At 43.2% G+C, this 18,293-nt stretch overlaps 1 long non-coding RNA gene across 1 annotated transcript in view; it reads right to left on the bottom strand.

The window, feature by feature from the left end:
* Window positions 1-18,293, bottom strand: part of LOC103346780 (uncharacterized) — a 97,811-nt gene that overhangs the window by 22,502 nt on the left and 57,016 nt on the right. The window contains exon 8 of the long non-coding RNA XR_016223707.1: window positions 3,492-3,699. This is a non-coding gene — a long non-coding RNA (uncharacterized LOC103346780). The remainder of the gene's footprint in view (window positions 1-3,491; window positions 3,700-18,293) is intronic.

Genomic DNA, 18,293 nt, shown 5'->3' with positions numbered 1-18,293 from the left:
TCTGTAAAGAAAAACACACTCATAATATGGAAAGACACGCACACATCACAGATGGCTAGTGACCTACAGGAGGTAGGGAAATGAATATTTTTGTCTCCTTCTCTACATCACTTCATGCCTTCAAGTTTTCAGGTTGTGGGCGAGGGAGGGGGAAAGGGAGGGAGGCAGGAAGGGATTCTTAAGAGCCTAAGTTGAATTCTTCCCCTTGCTCCAGAGCTGCCTCATACCGCGAGGGGTCAGAGTTGATTCGGTCTCTCTCTCTCTCTGATGTCCCTGTGGCACCGATCTCCTGTGACCTTCCCCTCGGGGTCTCCTAACCTACATCATGCGGTGACAAATGCCAGAGGGGCAGAAAGGAGGGCTGGGGCCATCTGTTTCTGCAGACCCCAAGGATAAAGGACAGCAGAACCTGGCAGACGGCCCTAGGCCAGCAGCTCCTGCTCCCAGAAGGAGGTGGTCACCCAGAGTAGCTGCTGGACGCTGGATGTGACCTTTTTCCCGGGGGATGGGGGCTTCATAGAAGCCTAGCCAGCCCCTGCCCCTGCCCCTGTGACGGCATTCCACTATAATCCCTCTCGGGGAACACTGAACATCTTTACTTTCATCTTTGCTGGGAGGCAACCAATAAGGAAATGGCAGCCTGTGTGCCACCACACACCCCGATGAATAAACCACCAGGCACGTTCAACGTCTGACGCCGGGGCCGTCGGGTTCCCATTACACAGGTATGGGAGGCGAGGGCCAAAGATCTGTAGGAAATGGGGCTGGTACCCCACTGCCCAGATGAAAACAAATCTTCTTTCCTGCCTTCTCTGTGTCAGCACCAGGGTGGGCCTCTCCCTGTGATGGAGGGCCCCAGGGCACACAGGCTCTGTGTCACCTGCCAGGGTCATTTGTGCATGCGTGCATGTGTGCCTGGGCTTTCAGCTCCCAAGGCTGACAAAGGGCCCGGCGCTGACAGCAGCCCGCATGCGAGGCGCTCACACTGTGAGCCGCGGGCATGAGAAGGCGTGGGGATAAATGGCACTAAATAATGCAGGGGTGAGCACCATGCAGGCGGGAACCTAACAAAGGGCGTTTGAGAGAGCTGCGACATGGTGGGCGGACGGCAAGGGGACCGCCCTACTGCTGAGCTCCAAAGCGGAGCGCTCCAGCTTACAGGCAGCTCCCGCGTCGTCTCCTTCACGGCTGCGGGCCCACCTGCCCCTGACACGGCTCATTCCAGAGTCCTGCTCTGTCCTGCCACTCAACAGAAGGTCCGCAAAAAGGCGGTGCCTCATGCGTGGCTGGATTCTACCACATGGCAGGTCAGCTTCAGAGGCTCTTTTGGGGTCACACAACAACCCGCAGCAGGGACCCCCCTTTTCCATATCACTCCCTCCCACCCAGCCTGGTGCAGCTGAACGAGCATCCAGGACCAGCTGGTGGGAACGAGAGGGGACAGACTTCAGGTGAAATTAAGAGGGACCCTTTTCCGGCTGTCGTTGAGGCGTAGCAGGTAGAGCCACTGCCTGTGACGCAGGCATCCCATGTGGGTGCTGGTTCGTGTCCCAGGTGCCCAACTTCTGAGCCAGCTCTATTCTAATGGCCTGGGGAAAGCAGCAGAAGATGGCCCCAAGTGTTTGGGCCCCTGCCCCGACATGGGAGACCTGGAAGAAGCTCCTGGCTTTGGCCTGGCCTAGCCCTGACCACTGTGGCCATCTGGGGGAGTGAACCAGCAGATGGAAGTCCTCTCATCCTCTTTCTGTCTCTCCCCTCTCTGTGTAACTCTCAAAATAAATAAATAAGACTTGGAGGACCTACAGGGAGAGCAAGGTCGCCCACCGCATGGAAGCTGAGCCACGGGAGCCGCGGGGGATGTGCCCTGAGGTGGTCCCATGGAGCACATCCCCATTCCATGGAAGCTCCTAGAGCTGCTAGGAGGAATTTTGCTTTCATCTGAAGGGAAGGCTGTAGGTGCTAGCAGGATTGGCAGGCAAATGACTCTGGAGAGGGCTGTTAGTTGTGTTGTGTCTGGGGAGAGCCACCACAGCTGTTGAATATCTCCCTCTACAAGGTGAGTCCCTGCCAACCCAACCTGAAGTCAACAGGGAGCCTTACAGGTGTGGGGAGACACTGGGGGTTGTCCCTGACCACCTCCAACTCAGGAAGATTAGGAAGAGGGTGAGACAGAGAGAGGCACCTTTGGGTGCCTTTTCACACCAGGAAGACAGCCCACTGTACACATCTTTATATCCTTGTAGCTACCCATCCCAACCTGACATCACATAAGAGCCAGCACAGAACACAAGAGCTGTGGGGATTTACCCAGGCCTTTTGGGGCCCTCAGCCTCCATTATCAGAGGCTGATAGATGCGTTTTCACATGTTGATTGTTTATTTTTGTGCATATAAACTTTTCTATGTGCCTGTTAAACTTAATTGTCAGCAATTAAGGCAAAACTCACTTTGAAGAGTGACAGGAGCAGGGTGTCAAGAACATAGTGTTCTTCTCATTTTTGCGCTAATTTTATACTTCAATTACAAATACACACTGGCTGCATGGCCCTCTCAAAAGAAATGTCTTCCATCACATTTTCCATGCTCAAATATAGTAAAGCAATAATGGTTGGGTTAATGTCACAGAATAATTCTTGCCAATAAAATCCCTGAAATGACTTCTACATGGAGGATAGAAAGAACTTCTACATGATTAGGGAAGGAAACCAAAGAGCTCTGTGCAGTTGTCCATAATTAACATGCAGGTCACAGGCCCCAGGCCTGTGGGGTAAGGACTGAGTAGGCAGCATCAGGACTCCCATTATGTGTCATCAAACCTCCTTCTCATAAGACCCAGGGGAGTGGGCCTTGGATTTTTTTTTTTTACAGGCAGAGTGGACAGTGAGAGAGAGAGAGACAGAGAGAAAGGTCTTCCTTTGCTGTTGGTTCTCCCTCCAATGGCCACCGTGGCTGGCGCACTGCGGCTGGCGCACTGCGGCCAGCGCACTGTGCTGAACTGAAGCCAGGAGCCAGGTGCTTATCCTGGTCTCCCATGGGGTGCAGGGCCCAAGCACTTGGGCCATCCTCCACTGCACTCCCAGGCCATAGCAGAGAGCTGGCCTGGAAGAGGGGCAACCGGGACAGAATCCGGCATCCCCACCAGGATTAGAACCCAGTGGAATAGGCAGAGGATTAGTCTATTGAGCTGCGGCGCCGGCCTGGCCTTGGATTTTTAATCCCAGGGGCCAAGAGATCTCCCCTTTCCTGTACATCAGGTTCAATGCCATGTGAAATGTCCCCTGAAGGCTGCTCAAGTGAATGCCTAATGGAATTCACAATTGTAGGACATCCATGCCCCACACAAATGGGCCTCAGTGACCCATGGCCCTGATTTCTGTGGAGGTCAGGACTTAGGGTTACCCTCCAGAGCACAGGAGCCTTCTGAGTGCTGCACACCCATCCCATGGTCCCTACCCCTACAACATCCTTGTCCTGCCCCACTGATCCCTCTACCTGTTTCATCTTTGCAGAAACTTTTAGCAACTTAGGAGACTGCAGTGTGGAGTCCTGGGACGCAGAGGAGCTGGAGTTTCCCAAGCCATCAGAAACTTGAACCATACAGGAGGAGACACAACTTCAGCCACATGCGCCTCATCAGTCTTCTGGTAGCTTTGACATTACATTCTTGTCACCCAGTACTAGTTGATTTTCACATGCTTTTCTGTCAAAGAAAATACATGGAAAGAAAACACCTTTAGCAAATGTAGGACTTAAAATGATCAGAGAGCAGTCACCCTAGTGAGTACCACCACCATTCTCTCCCTCAAGAGGAATCTCGTTTGGTCTTCACTTGAAGAAAGTCACTGCCAAGTTGGTTCCTTCAATCTGTCCTTACAGGAATGACTTTCTAGGGATTTTGTCTCACGTCTGTTCCTTCCTCTGGAAGGGATCATGGGGTCCATCTCACCCAAGATCTTTCTCAAAGACTTGGATGCCATTGCATTTTTTAACTAATGTCATCTTGCACAGCATGCAGTTCCTGGCTTAACCTTTTCTTCTTGAGCATCTTAAATATATTCTTTTCCCTCCTAACCCAGATAAGCTGGATCCTTTTCATTCCCTTCTATGTTACTCATCCGTGTATTCTAGATGCCTGAGTACTTTTTATTTAATTCCCAGATTTTACTAGAATAGAAATGACTTCAATCACTCTAAGTACGACCAAGTTTTCTGTGAAGATGGACTTTAAGAGCATATTGTCATTTTCTGAAATAGTTTGAATTAAAATTATTAGCTTTAGATCATTGCATTGGTATTCCTCTTCCAGGAATCTCATTCATACATATGCTTGTATTCAACTTCTAGTATTTCTCTCTCATTTTCTGAAATCTTTGGTCAAGCACCTATTCTTTATATTTCCCCTTTCACCTTCTGTTTCTTGAAAGGCACCATCTGTCTCTGTGTTTCTTCTGGTTTGCATTTCATGAGTGATGTTATTTTTTCCCGTTTTCCTTTTTTCCTGAGTTCTGTACATTCATTTCTGAGTTTCCCTGATTCTCAGTATTGATGTCCTTTCATGCTTGGTATCATTGTCTGAGCTATTTTCCCTCATCCTGTAAACTACCCTGCTGAGAACACAAATTACACAAAGATGGAAGTATTTGCATGTATCAGAGAGTCCTTTCTGTCTTTTCATTACTGATTTCTCCCTTTAGTACTTTTGTATGTAGTTGTGCATAATGTCACCAAGATTTTGGTTTTGTTCCTTTTAATAGAAAATTTGGCTTTGGGAATTGTCAATGAATATAGGATTCAGAAATATTTGTCTCAATTGTATTTGCAATGCTGAAAAAAATGACACCTAATTTCTTGGCTCTGTATTTTATCCTTATTTCATGTGAGTTTCCCCTCTGAAAACCCCTCTTTCCACTTAACCTTATTATCGATACTATTTAGGAAGGCCACTTATATAAGAAAACAATAGGCCCCAATTTTGCAAATCTGCATTTATTTTCCTTTATATTGGGGGTATCAGAATCTTGAGATTATGGAGTTAATTTCTATTATGTCTACAAAATTATTTTCTCTGAGTGACTGATTAGCCTGTTTTTATTGGTCACCATTTTATTCATAGGATTATTAAGTTTTCAAATATTTTGGTTTCTTTGAGTCACAAAATCTGGAGCTTTTTTTTCTTATTTACATTTGTGTCATTTAAGTTTAGAACTAAAAATTTTCATTTACTTTAACATCAATCTTATTTCAGAAAAATTTGATTTTGGATACCAAAAATTTTAAGTTAATTAGTGATTGCTATGCATTTTTAACCCCTTAGATTATCAAAGAGGTACAGAAAAGGTCAGGTCCACCTAGGCCCATAACTCCAGCGGAAATGAGTTTTGCCAAGTTCAAGCATATACATCAGGCTTACCATGGTCTCTTTTGTTGACACAGAGTGGCAAAGAATCATCCTTACTGATTCACCCTTGTTGTCCTTACATGCACTATCTTGGAAATACATGGTTAAAGCAAAAATATTCTTTGACATTTCTTTGCTGACATAAAAAACTTAATATGAAAGAAGAAAAAACTCTCATCCATAAAATGTCATGAATCCCATTCCTGAGCAATTAAAGAATTACACACATATACACACTACAGCCTGGAAAATAAAATGATGATCTTATACTCACATACCAGGAGTTCATGAATGAACATCTTTCTGGCTTCTGGTATCCTGGGATGTTCTACTGCTCACTATCCATGGATTCCCATTGGTGGAATGGCTGAACCCCCCCCTCAAGCTGCTTCTTTCTTTTTCAAGATTTAGTTAGTTATTTGAAAGGCAGAGTTAGAGAGAGAAGGAGACACATACATGCATACATACATACACCCACACCCACAGAGAGAGAGAGAGAGAGAGAGAGAGAGAGAGAGAGAATTCCCATCTACTGGTGGTTTACTCTCCAAATGTCACAACATCTAGGGCTGAGCCAGGCCAAAGGCTGAAGGCAGTAGCTTCATCCAGATCTCCCGAATGGGTGCAGGGGCCCAGGCACTTGGGCCATCTCCCACTGCTTTCCCAGGTGCATTGGCAAGGTACTGGATGAGAGGTGGAGCAGCCTGGTCATAAACTGGGACCACCATGCTGGCCTTCAGAGCTGTATCACAACTCCACCCCCTACACATACACACTCATGGCATCAATTGTGAACAAAAGACAAGATTCATATCATACAAGCTCTTCAAGCCTCTGATACCCTGCAAGCATACATAGGTGATCTGTCTCCAAACAGTCCAGGCATTCATTGGCAGGATTCATGGATGGCATGGTGCGTACCTGTGACTTCAGAAACACATGCATGGCATGCAGTGGATGCATTGGTCTGGCCTCCTGATGCAGTTGCGTATGATGTGGATAGTTCAGAGGCAGTAGGTCCAGAAGTGATGATAACAGTGGATGGAGGGCCAGTGCTGTTGTGCAGTGGGTTAAAGCCCAGGCATGAAACCCCAGCATCCCATTTGGGTGCTGGGTCTAGTCCCAGCTGCTCCTCTTCTGATCCAGCTCTCTGCTATGGCCTGGGGGAGCAGTAGAATATGGCCCAAGTCCTTGGCCCCTTGCACCCATGTGGGAGGCCCAGAAGAAGCTCTTGGCTCCTGGCTTTGGATCAGCACAGCTTCTGCTATTGCAGCCATCTGGAGAGTGAGCTAGCAGATGGAAGACCTCTCTCTATGCCTCTCCTTCTGTATCTTTGTAACTCTGACTTTAAGTAAATAAATATTTTAAAAAGTAGATGGAACATGAGCTACAGCCTTAGACACAGTGAGCAGGAGGGCCAGAGAAGTAACTTCCTTGGAAATACCTGGAAACCACTCATGTTAAGCCTCACATATTCTTGGAGGGGCATTATAGACCTGTGGCTTGTTTACTGGCTATTCAAATGGGACATGTAGGAGACAACAAATCCCCACATCAGAGGTTGAGAATAAAGCATGAAAAACCACATAGAAGCACAAGAATGAGTCCAATAAAGGACCTTCTGTTGGTGAGTGGGTTATCTCCCTTGTTGGAGGGCACAGGAATGTGAACTGTCTATGCATAATCTAAGATCAGAAGAGAGAGACACTGAGCATCTAGATTAGCCATGAGCCCCTGGACCTCATGCTAACTAGATTCCTGGACAACTACCAGTTCATCAATGGGAATTTGAGTGCTGCAAGGGATAGGTATCAAAAGTTATCCTCTTGGGACACATTCTCCCCTTGATGTATTTAAGAAAATGTGTGAAAATGCTGAATGAATGTTTAAAGACACACATATATAACTTTGCAAATACCTTAAATACCTCTATACTTTGAAAAATAATGTTGAGGGACTGTACTGTGGTGTGGTGGGTAAAGTTGTCGCCTGTAGGGCCGGCATCCTATATGGATGCTGGATCAAGTATCCGCTGCTCCAGTTTTTTTTTTTAAGACTTATTTATTCATTTGAAAGGCAGGGTTACAGAGAGGCAGAAGGAGAAGGAGAAGGAGAAGGAAAAGGAGAGGCACAGAGAGAGAGAGAGAGATTTTTCCATCTGCCGGTTCACTCCCAAATGGCTACAATGGAGCTGTGCCAATCCAAAGCCAGGAGCCAGGAGCTTCTTCTGGGTCTGCCATGCGGGTGCAGGGTCCCAAGGACTTGGGCCATCTCCCACTACTTTCCCAGGCCATAGCAGGGATCTGGATCAGAAGTGAAGCAGCCAGGTCTTGAATGGAAGCGCATATGGGATGGAGGAACTGCTGGTGGTAGCTGTAACTGCTTTGCCACAGCATTGGTGACTGCTCCACTTCTGATGCATCTCCTGGCTAATGTGCTTGGGAAAGCAGCAGATGGCCCTAGTGCTTGGGCTCCTGCACCCTCATGGGAGATTTGGATGAGACCCCTTGCTCCTGGCTTCTACATGGCCCTGGCTGTTATGGTCACCTGGGGATTGAAACAGTGGATGAAGATCTCTCTCTCTCTCCCCTCCTCCCTCTCTCCCTCTCTCTTCTCTCTCTCTGCCTCTCCCTCTCTGTAGCACTGCCTTTCAAAAAATTATGAAATCTTTTGTAAAAAAAATAAAAAAAGAAAATATCATTTCTTACTTGTGAAGCTGTATCCTTCCTTCCAGGATGTTTCCCTCTCAAAGGAAGTAGGAAGTCAGGACTACCTTTAATTGACAAATGTGCACACCACAAAACCATGAAAACATATGTATCCTAGAAATAAATACAGATAGAAACCAATCCATAACACCCATGGACATGACATTCACAACACATTGGGCTTACAAAAGTAATATACACAGCCCCCAAAGAGCTCACATAAAATTGGACATACACACTCAAGCTCTTTACATAGGGGCGAATGAGTCCTCCTCTTCTGTGCTGGAAAGCATGGGGGTCAGAAACACCTAGAGAGACCTTTTGCTGATATTTCCATTGACCATGGGATGACACCAATCACCATGGACATGTAAGTGCATCAGCCTTGACACCAGGGACCTCAACATCAGTGGGTTGTTGGCCATTCTTTCCTAAGAAAGAAAACCATGGCCACTCTTTTCCAGAAAGAAAACCCACATTTTGAAATACTCATGGTACTCAAAGACTTAGGGGTTGACAAGGGTAGGTGAAGCCTGGCCTCTCCCCCCAATCTATTCAGAAACTCAGTGTTTTGGGGGAGGTTATTTTGTAGGCACTAAACCTGGGTACCAGGTCATATGGCATGAGGCTGGAGGGATGGTCCTGCCACAACCAAAATGGGGATGTGTGCAGACTCCTCAGGCCAAGAAATTGGAACAGGCCTGAAGGTTACACACTCTGGGGAAGCCAGCTCTGGCCAAAACAGCATGTCCTAGAAAGACCGCCCAGGGGAACTGCAGGGCCAGCTCACTGACTCTCTTGGAAACAACTGGGGTCCACATGCTGTTCACCCTCCCCCCACTTTGGAGAGGCAGACAGGACCCATGGCTGGTTACCACCCCTTTCTGACAACATCCCATGTGAAAGCTATTCTTCACCAGGTAGAGGCTGGATGTCTGGTCTGAAAGCCCAGGAGGATGCATAAGAAGAGTGCTAACTTAGGGACCATCAGTTCTAGGCCAAGTCACTTGGCAAAACTGTTGGAGGTGTGTGCATGTGTAAATTGCCCATGCACAGAGCCAGGAGTCAGGACCAAGGCCATGGGTCAGCACCAGACCCCTGTCCATCAGTCTTTCCAGGAGTCCCCTGCTTCAACATTGACAGATGGAGACTCATATGATGGCCACAACAAAAGTTAAAACTCTTAGACAAATACACATTACACACATCTGTAAATGTATATATGTATTCAACAAACCTCTGAGGAACTGTATATATTGTATATATACTCGTATTGGTCTACAAAACACAGGTAATGGTTCCTTTAACTGTGGAGCTGTATGCGATAATCTGACATTGCAGAAGGACGGAATTTACTTCTGCCATTTTTTCTAGAGCTTACACACTCAAAAATACATGCAAACATACATCTCTTCAAAGTGAGTAGCAGAGAAATAATTCCATTAGTCTTAAATCCATGTTTCTGAAACAAGACAATGTACATATACAAACAACTACACACAAAATACCAGGGAACACACATACAGACACACATGTAGTGTATCTAGACTATTTGTCCAGGAGGCATGGGGCCCTCCACACCTCACTGGCAACCTTAGAGCATAACACACCTGGAGGCCCTTCACTGTCCATTCCAGGGGCCCTTAGTGCACACCAATAACCAGGGCCTTTTCACTAAAACAGCCCTGACAACAGGAATCTGAATCTTGGTGGGAAGATGGCCACTCTGTCCACCAAAGTAAAATACATCCTTTGAATCAGCTATGAGCCTGAGCGACTCAGATGCCAAACGAACTGAAGTTGTGCCTCTTTGTGGAGAATTTTCCCATGAAGAGAGCTATGTTCTGAGGCTGACTTGGAGGTAGTCTATGTAGGCCTCAGTTCTGATGACATAAGGCTGGTGGTACAGGTCTGCCACGTGAGAGTGCCCTGATGATAACTTGGAACTTCCAAGGCTCTCTTTGGTTGTTTATGGCCCCCATGCTTTCCAGGACAGGAAGGACAATGGTTAGCCAAAGGCTCATATGACTTCAGTCCAGACAGCATTCCACACTTCTCCTGGCCCATGATTGGCAGGCTCTGCTCTGTATGCTATTCATAGCTAAAATAGTGCTCTTGGAGAAATCCTGGCAAAAATACACCTTAAAATGTACATAAACATTGAACAAACTCCTAAAGATACATGCTTCACTATCTGACTACTTGTACCACTCTATAAACATAGCAAAAATGGTTCCTTTGCCTGTTGAATTGTATTCCTGCATCCAGGATGCTTCAACTCCTTAGCAGAAAATAATACATTAATGCCATCATTTCTGCAAATGTATACAAACACAAATACATACAACATGTACACCACAGGAACAAGTAAAAAGAAAGACATCTTATCCCACATGTATAAGAAATTATACATATACAAATAAGACACACAGCACATTAAAACACACAGTCTGACACACACACACACACACACACACATTTACTTCCTTTGTCTACTGTCCATTTGGCCCTTCCCTCCAGTATTGGCAATATTGAGGGTACACATCCAAGGAATCCCTTCACTGAAATGGCCATGGATTCATGGCCACACCAATCACCAGGGACATGTCACTGAACTACCTATGGCAGCAGGTAGCTCATTAGGGAGCTCACCATTCTTTCCAAAGATGTTCAGTAGAAGGAAAACCACCTTTTGGTTAAGTCAAAGAGCTTAGAATCTCTAGTGCCGATAGGTCTGGCAGGAACTGGATCTCTACTCTAAGAACATTCTCTCACATTGTGTTCTCACTTCACCATGGAGACAGTACACATAGGTATGGTATAGCATGGCACCAGACTAGATGGACAACCCTCCAGGATGAGACTTCAAGGAGGATGTTCCAGACTTACAAAAGCCAGGGAAAGCCCCAGACCCTGAACACTATGTCCTATTACAAAGTTTGCTCTGCCTAAAACTCCCTTGCCTAGAGAGGCCAATGTAGCTACATGGAGGACTGGCTCACTGACTGAGAAACAACTAGAAACCATGTGTCTTAGGCCACCCACATTGAAACCCTAGCACTCCCAGCAACAACAAATCCTGGCATTACAGACTGAAGAGGGGCTTTCAGGCATAAAACAAAGCCCAGAGGACAAAAAAGATAATGATGGATGAACATGACCACATGAAATTTAAACATAACAAACAAGCAACATGAAAACAGCCAATGCTATGAGATTATCTCTGTGAGTGAGTGTGTGCAAAGGATGCTGCCAGCCCATTACACAGTGCCCTAGAAACACATACAAATTCTGTGTTTCTTTAAAGAAATGTTTAAAGGATTCTAGTTTAGCATTATCCATTATAATAAGGAATTCTGAGCAGTGGAGATTTCAGGCATTCAGTGAGAGAAGGTACCCTACATAAATTCCAATATGTCCATGCCCACAGTACTCTGGATCTGTAGTTCATTTGTGTTTTAATGGGGAAATCACAGGTGATGAAATATTTAATGGAAAAAGCAAGCTACATAACTTCCCCGGTTTAAAAATGGTATGCACATTTTTTAAAATAAAATCAAATGTGGACAAGCAAAGACACTAACTGAAACAATTTCAAAAAATGGGAATTAAGTGCCTTCCATGTCAACACTTTTCTGTTAACCAATTAAGCCCATGTAGTATTGTCAGATAGACACATTGGTCAATGAAGAACAGACACCCAACCAAATACGACTACACATTTCCACCTATAATCTGCTCACATAACCACAAACCTGTACTGAGAATGGCATATCCCCAAAGTCACATATGATGTACAAGCCCACTATAATCCAAAATCACTTTCAAAGGACATGGACATGTGGCAAAATACACCTTATTCCACTAGAAAGCACATGAGAATATAAACACTATATGCCATCTAAGTCATGGCTTCACATTTGACTCAATCAAATACGCCCACACTGTCCAAATTTACAATGCCCAGAGCCCCAGATATATAACATTTTCTCAAGTAAACAATCTGCTCTGTATTATTACTCCCATATTTTCATCACTACTTGTTTTCTCTATAGTAGAAGCTGATATGGGAACAGGATAGACAGTTTAGCCACCTGCAGCCAATAATCTAGCACATATAGGAGCTTTGGTAAATTTACTATCTTTGCACTTCACCTGGCAGGTGTCTCAACAAATTTTAGAGCCACTAATTTCATCATCATAATAGTTGATATTAAATCACTTACTATATTCAAATACCCAGCACCACCATTTGTATGATAATTATTATTTATAGTTATAATTCTCCTGGGACTGGCATTGTGGCACAGCAGCTTAAAGCCCTGGCTTGCAGCACCGGAATCCCATATGGGAGCCAGTTTGAGTCCCATATGCTCCATTTCTGATCCAGCTCCCTGCTAATGCACCTGAGAAGGCAGAAGAGGATGGCCCAAATCCTTGGGCCCCTGTACTCACATGGGAGACCCAGAAGAAACTCATGAGTCCTGGATTTGGTATCTCAGCTTTGGCCACTTCAGCCAATTGTCAATTGAACCAGAGGATAGAAAACCTATCACCCTCTTAGTCATTACTTCTCTCTGTAACTCTGCCTTTCAGATAAATAAAATAAATATTTAAAAAAATAGAGGGGGCCGGCACTGTGGCTCACTTGGTTAATCTTCCACATGCAGCGCTGGCATCCCATATGGGCACCGGGCTCTAGTCCCAGGTGCTCTTCTTCTAGTCCAGTTCTCTGCTGTGGATAGGAAGGCAGAGGAAAATGGATCAAGTGCTTGGGCCCCTGCAACCACATGGGAGACCAGGAGGAAGCACCTGGCTCCTGGCTTCATATTGGTATAGCTCCGGCCATAGTGGCCATTTGGGGGGTGAACCAATGGAAGGAAGACCTTTCTCTCTGTCTCCTTCTCTCACTGTCTAACTCTATCTGTAAAATCAAAAAAAAAAAAAAATACATAGGAGCAAGCATTGCGGTGAGCCAGTAAAGCTGCCACCTGCAGTGCCAGCATCCCATATGGGTGCCGATTTGAGTCCCAGCTGCTCCAAATCTGATTCAAGTCACTGCTATGGCCTGGGATGGCAGTGGAAGTTGGCTGAAGTCTTGTATCTTTTCACCTGCACTGGAGACCCAGAAGAGGCTCATGACAAGTGGCTTCGGTCTGGTGCAGTTCCAACTGTTGTGGCCATTTGGGGAGTGAATCAGAGGACGGAAGATGTTTTTCTCTGTCTCTCCCTCTCTCTGTCCATAACTCTGCCTCTCAAATAAATAAAAGCTTGTAAAAAATATTTTTAAAAAAGGAATGAATCAAATCCCTTAAAACTCTTCCTTGATAAAAATATAAGTAAAATATTACATAACTTTGTCAAGGTTAATTTAGTTTAACATTTTTCATATCCTTATGACATATCTGTGTCAACTAGTATTCCAAGGTGCTACATCATCCATTATAGAAAAACTACTATACTTTCATGACTACACCCTAATCTTATTTTTAACTAGCTATTGAATTCTTTACATTATTTCACCTATGCTAACAACCAAATTAACCCATAAAAAGAACTGCAGATCCCCAAGAAACACTATTTATTGTCTTTTATAATTTATTTATTATTACTCAAATCTTATTTGTACATTCATATTTACAAATTATATACATAGGAAAGATGAAATTATCTACCCTTCTTAACCATAAAAGATACAGGACACCAAAAATATTGAAGCTCTGAATGCACAGAAATTGGGACTTAAACTTTGGCACTTATATACTCCCTTAGAAGATTTAAAACCAGAAGGATTATTACTGCACACAGTAGATAATGGAGTCCTCATACCTATAGAAATACCAATCCATATATTACTTTTATCTGAAGATGTCTTACACTCACAACCAGATCCACCATTTCATCTAAAAACAAATCCAGGGGCCAGGGCTGTGGCACAGCAGGGAAAGCTGCTACCCACAGTGCCAGCCCCCCATGTAGGCAGCACTGCGAGTCCCAGCTGCTCCACTTCCAATCCAGTTCTCTGCTATTACCTGGGAAAGCAATAGAAGATGTCCCAAGTACTTGGGCTCCTGCTTCAGTGTGGAAAGACCCAGAAGAAGCTCCTGGATCCTGGCTTTGGATTGGCACATCTCTGGCCATTGCAGTCAATTGGGGAGTGAACCAGTGGATGGAGGACGTCTCTTTCTCTCTGCCTCTCCTTCTCTCTCTGTGGAACTCTGACTTTCAAATAAAAATAATAAATCTTCAAAAAAATTCCCATCCCAGGATGCTTTCATGAGGCAACCTTCACGTATACCCTACTTGGTCTATACTATGAAAATGCTCTGACATGTATGGGTCCAACCATATCTCCATGTCTTCAAACCAGTACTACTAAAACACTTTGAAAACTGACAGATATCTGTGTTACATCATTATGAATCTAATACTTCAATATTGAAAGCAAAAATATTTCAGTAATGAAATGCCACAATTAGACACACAAATGTAATTAATTAATAGGATCTCAATAAAATTAGCAACATTTATTTCTTCAACTAAAATTCTCTAAATGTATTTAACCCTCAAACACACATCAAAATATACTGGATCACCAATGATGAAATTCCATGAGAAACTGAATGAAAGTGCAGTCACCTTTGTTGTTGCCCTTACAGTAACAGGATTCCACATCGTAATTATCATCTTATCCCCTAACATTTTATTCTCATCTCCCAGCTGCCCAGCCAACAATCAATGCATCTACCTTTAACAGTGATGGGTGCAACTCATTCCTAAATAGTGAATGACAGCACTGAAGTATGAACCTCTAACACTAACCTCACTCATATTCTGTGATTCTACAATTCAACTAGGACAGTTACCTTGTACATGCTTACACACAACCCAAATATCAGTTGTCACAACTAGCTATCATTCTTTGAGCAGAAGCAGTAATTACTGGCCTCTGCCATAAAACCAAAGCATTTCATCCACTTCCTCCCTTAAGATGCACCTGTCTCATTTATTCCTTTGACAGTAGTTATTGAAACTACTAGCCTATCTATTAATCCACACCTCTAGCCATCCAATTAACAGCTAGCATTATAGCTCTTCACTTACATTGTATTGGTGGGGCCTCTAATCTTGACATGCATCAGTTCTGCAACTGCTATAATCGCATTTATTCTAATTCTAGATGTTCTTGAACTCACAGAAACCCCAATCCAAGCATCTGTATTTCCACTCTCATGGTTAATGACCCATCAAACTCATGCCTATCATATAATTAACACCAGCTCCAACCACAAAAGAGGGCATTGCCAGGTCTGTTGCTTTTCTTTAAAGATTTTATTTATTTATTAATTTGAGAGGTAGAATTACCAATTGAGAGAGAGAGAGACAGAGAGAAAGTTCTTCCATCTTCTGGTTCACTCCCCAAATGGCAATGGCCAGAGCTGGGCTGAACCAAAGTCAGGAGCCAGGAGCTTCTTCTGGATCTCCCACATGGGTGTAGAGAACAAAGGATTTGGCCCTCCTTCCATTGCTTCCCCATTTCAGAATCAGAGAGCAGGATTGGAGGCAGAGCAGCCAGGACATGAACTGGCACCCATATGGGATGCCAGCCAGCACTGCAGGTAGAGGCTTAGCCTGCTGCATGACAAAACCAGCCCCTTGTTAGCTCTGTTTCTATCATACAGCTTCATGATAGGTTTCCATTTTAATTCTTCTATTCTACCATTCCTAGCCTAGGAACTAAAATAATAACAATATACCAAGGATGATGATATAGTCTGAGAGCAATACAATTAAGGGCCATCATAATCCCATTTTCAAAAAAGGATTAAGATATGAAATTTTTCATTCTATCAGCAGTTTTTTGCCCTTACAAGATTATTCTGAGCCTTCTATCCATTATGCCTAGTCCTAAAGCTACAACCTACCAACAAGCATCTGTGCCCTAATCTACTTGAATTATCTTTACTAAACACATTAACCTCAGGAGTACCAATTACCCGAGCTCACTAAAATTTTATAGAAGAAAACAAATATAACATACAAACTCCACTAACTATAATCAAACTTGGAGCTGATTTTACATCTACAAACTTCAGAATATTTCTTTTTTAAAAGATGTATTTATTTATTTGAAAGTCAGAGTTACAGAGAAAGAGAAGGAGAGGCAGAGAGAGAAAGGCCTTCCAAAGGTGGTTCACTCCGCAGTTGGCCGCAATGGCCAGAGATGTGCCAATCAGAAGCCAGGAGAGAGGAGCTTCTTCTGGGACTCCCACGTGGGTACAGGGGCCCAAGAACTTGGGCCATCTTCTACTGATTTCCCAGGCCATAGCAGAGAGCTAGATCAGAAGTGGAGCAGCCAGGATTCAAACTGGTGACCATATGAGATGTCGTCATTGCAGGTGGCAGCTTTACCCGCTACACCACAACACCAGCCCCAGAATATTTCAATATATCTTTTACCATCTCTGAGGTTGTGTATGGTTCAACATTCTTTACAACCACAGGATTCCATGGCCTATTTGTAATTTAGATCTTACTTTCTCATAACAATTAAAATTTCATTTGATATGAAACCATCATTTTGCCATTGAAACTGATGCCTGATGCACTTTGTGGACACAGTCTGATTATTCTTACACATCTCTCTTTACTTATGAGGATCATAAGTATGTTATATATGTTATTCTTTTAATATTAACTACTGCTACTGGCTTCCAATGTATTAGCTTCAGTTTTAACCTGAAAAAGAATAATGAAACTTACTCTCTCCCTGACAATCCATATATCTGTAGTGCTATTTCTTGGAACCACCATAATCTGGTCGTAGCAATTAAATATTTACATAAAAAATAAAGTCCATACAATATTTAGATTTGATCCTATAGCCTCTGCCCAGCTGCCATTATCCATAAAATTCTCTTTTAGGCATTACAGTCTTTCTATTCAGCCTAGATACTACCATCTTACTTCCCCTGCCATGGGTACTGCAGAAAAACCTAACACTTGCTCTTACCATAGAACTAATTATAGTTTCCATTTTGGCCCTAGGTCTAGCCTATGAATGAATTCAAAAAAGACTAGAATGAGTGTAATCATTAAAATTAATTTTTTCAACACATTAGGTTAAGGTATTCTATTATCACCAATATGCCTTCAAACCTATAGGAATATTATTTTAGCATATGTTGCATCCTTACAAATACTATCATCAGTATACTGATATATCATCACTTTTGCCTTTATAAGGTACAATATTATATGCATTCATTTTAGGAACCCTTGTAATCCTAAATGCTCATTTTATCGTATCATGTATAATATTCATTGCCTACTAGTATTTGTAGCCTATGAAACCACTGTGGGCTAAACAAAATTAATAATGGCATCCAACACTTATGGTCTAGATAATGTATAAACTTAACCCTTCTCCTAAGATAAAAATTATGTAACTTACAATTACACTTATTCCCATAACAATGTACTCAATACCACAATACTCTGAATCAACATAAACACACACAACTTATAGACTACTTCATAATCCTATTTATTATAAATAAACCAATTATAAAATAAGCTGTTTCTCACCCACCTTCCTCTCTGATCCTTCCTGATACCACCTCACAGTTTCCCTTAAAAATCAGAGTGAGTATCCCCTTTCTAAAGGACAACTTCCATGAAAGTGATAAAATACTAATCTTTCTATAGATATTCTTAATTATGACATTCACAGGCACAGAAGTAATTATATTCTATATACTTTTTAGTCAACAGTAATTTCAACCCAAGTAATTATTACCCAATGAGGAAACTAAATAACATTTAAATGGAAATCCATGCATAATAACATTGATAGTAAGAAGCAAAAATGTCCCTATACGATCTTCAACTATGATTACAAGAAGCCCATGGCCTCTATTGCCAGGTCAATATTCCTTGCAGTCATACTGTTAAAACTAGGAGGCCATGGTATAACATGAATCACTATAATCTTAAATTTCTTAAACAGACTATAGAGCCTATTTACTTCTTAGAGGATCCCTATGAGGAAAATCATAACAAGCTCCATTTCTCTCTGCCAAACACATCTAAATCACTGAGCACTTTTACATTAGTCCCTCTACTGATGTCATATCTATAAAATACACTTTATAGCTGTCCTAATGTTTGCATGAACAAAAATATTCT

The sequence above is a fragment of the Oryctolagus cuniculus genome, chromosome 17 (assembly GCF_051225735.1).
Source record: "Oryctolagus cuniculus isolate XC-2025 breed Fujian yellow rabbit chromosome 17, ASM5122573v1, whole genome shotgun sequence".
Lineage (NCBI taxonomy): Eukaryota > Metazoa > Chordata > Mammalia > Lagomorpha > Leporidae > Oryctolagus > Oryctolagus cuniculus.
The sequence above is the reverse complement of the archived record's forward strand: the minus strand, read 5'-3'. Positions and strand labels throughout refer to the sequence as shown.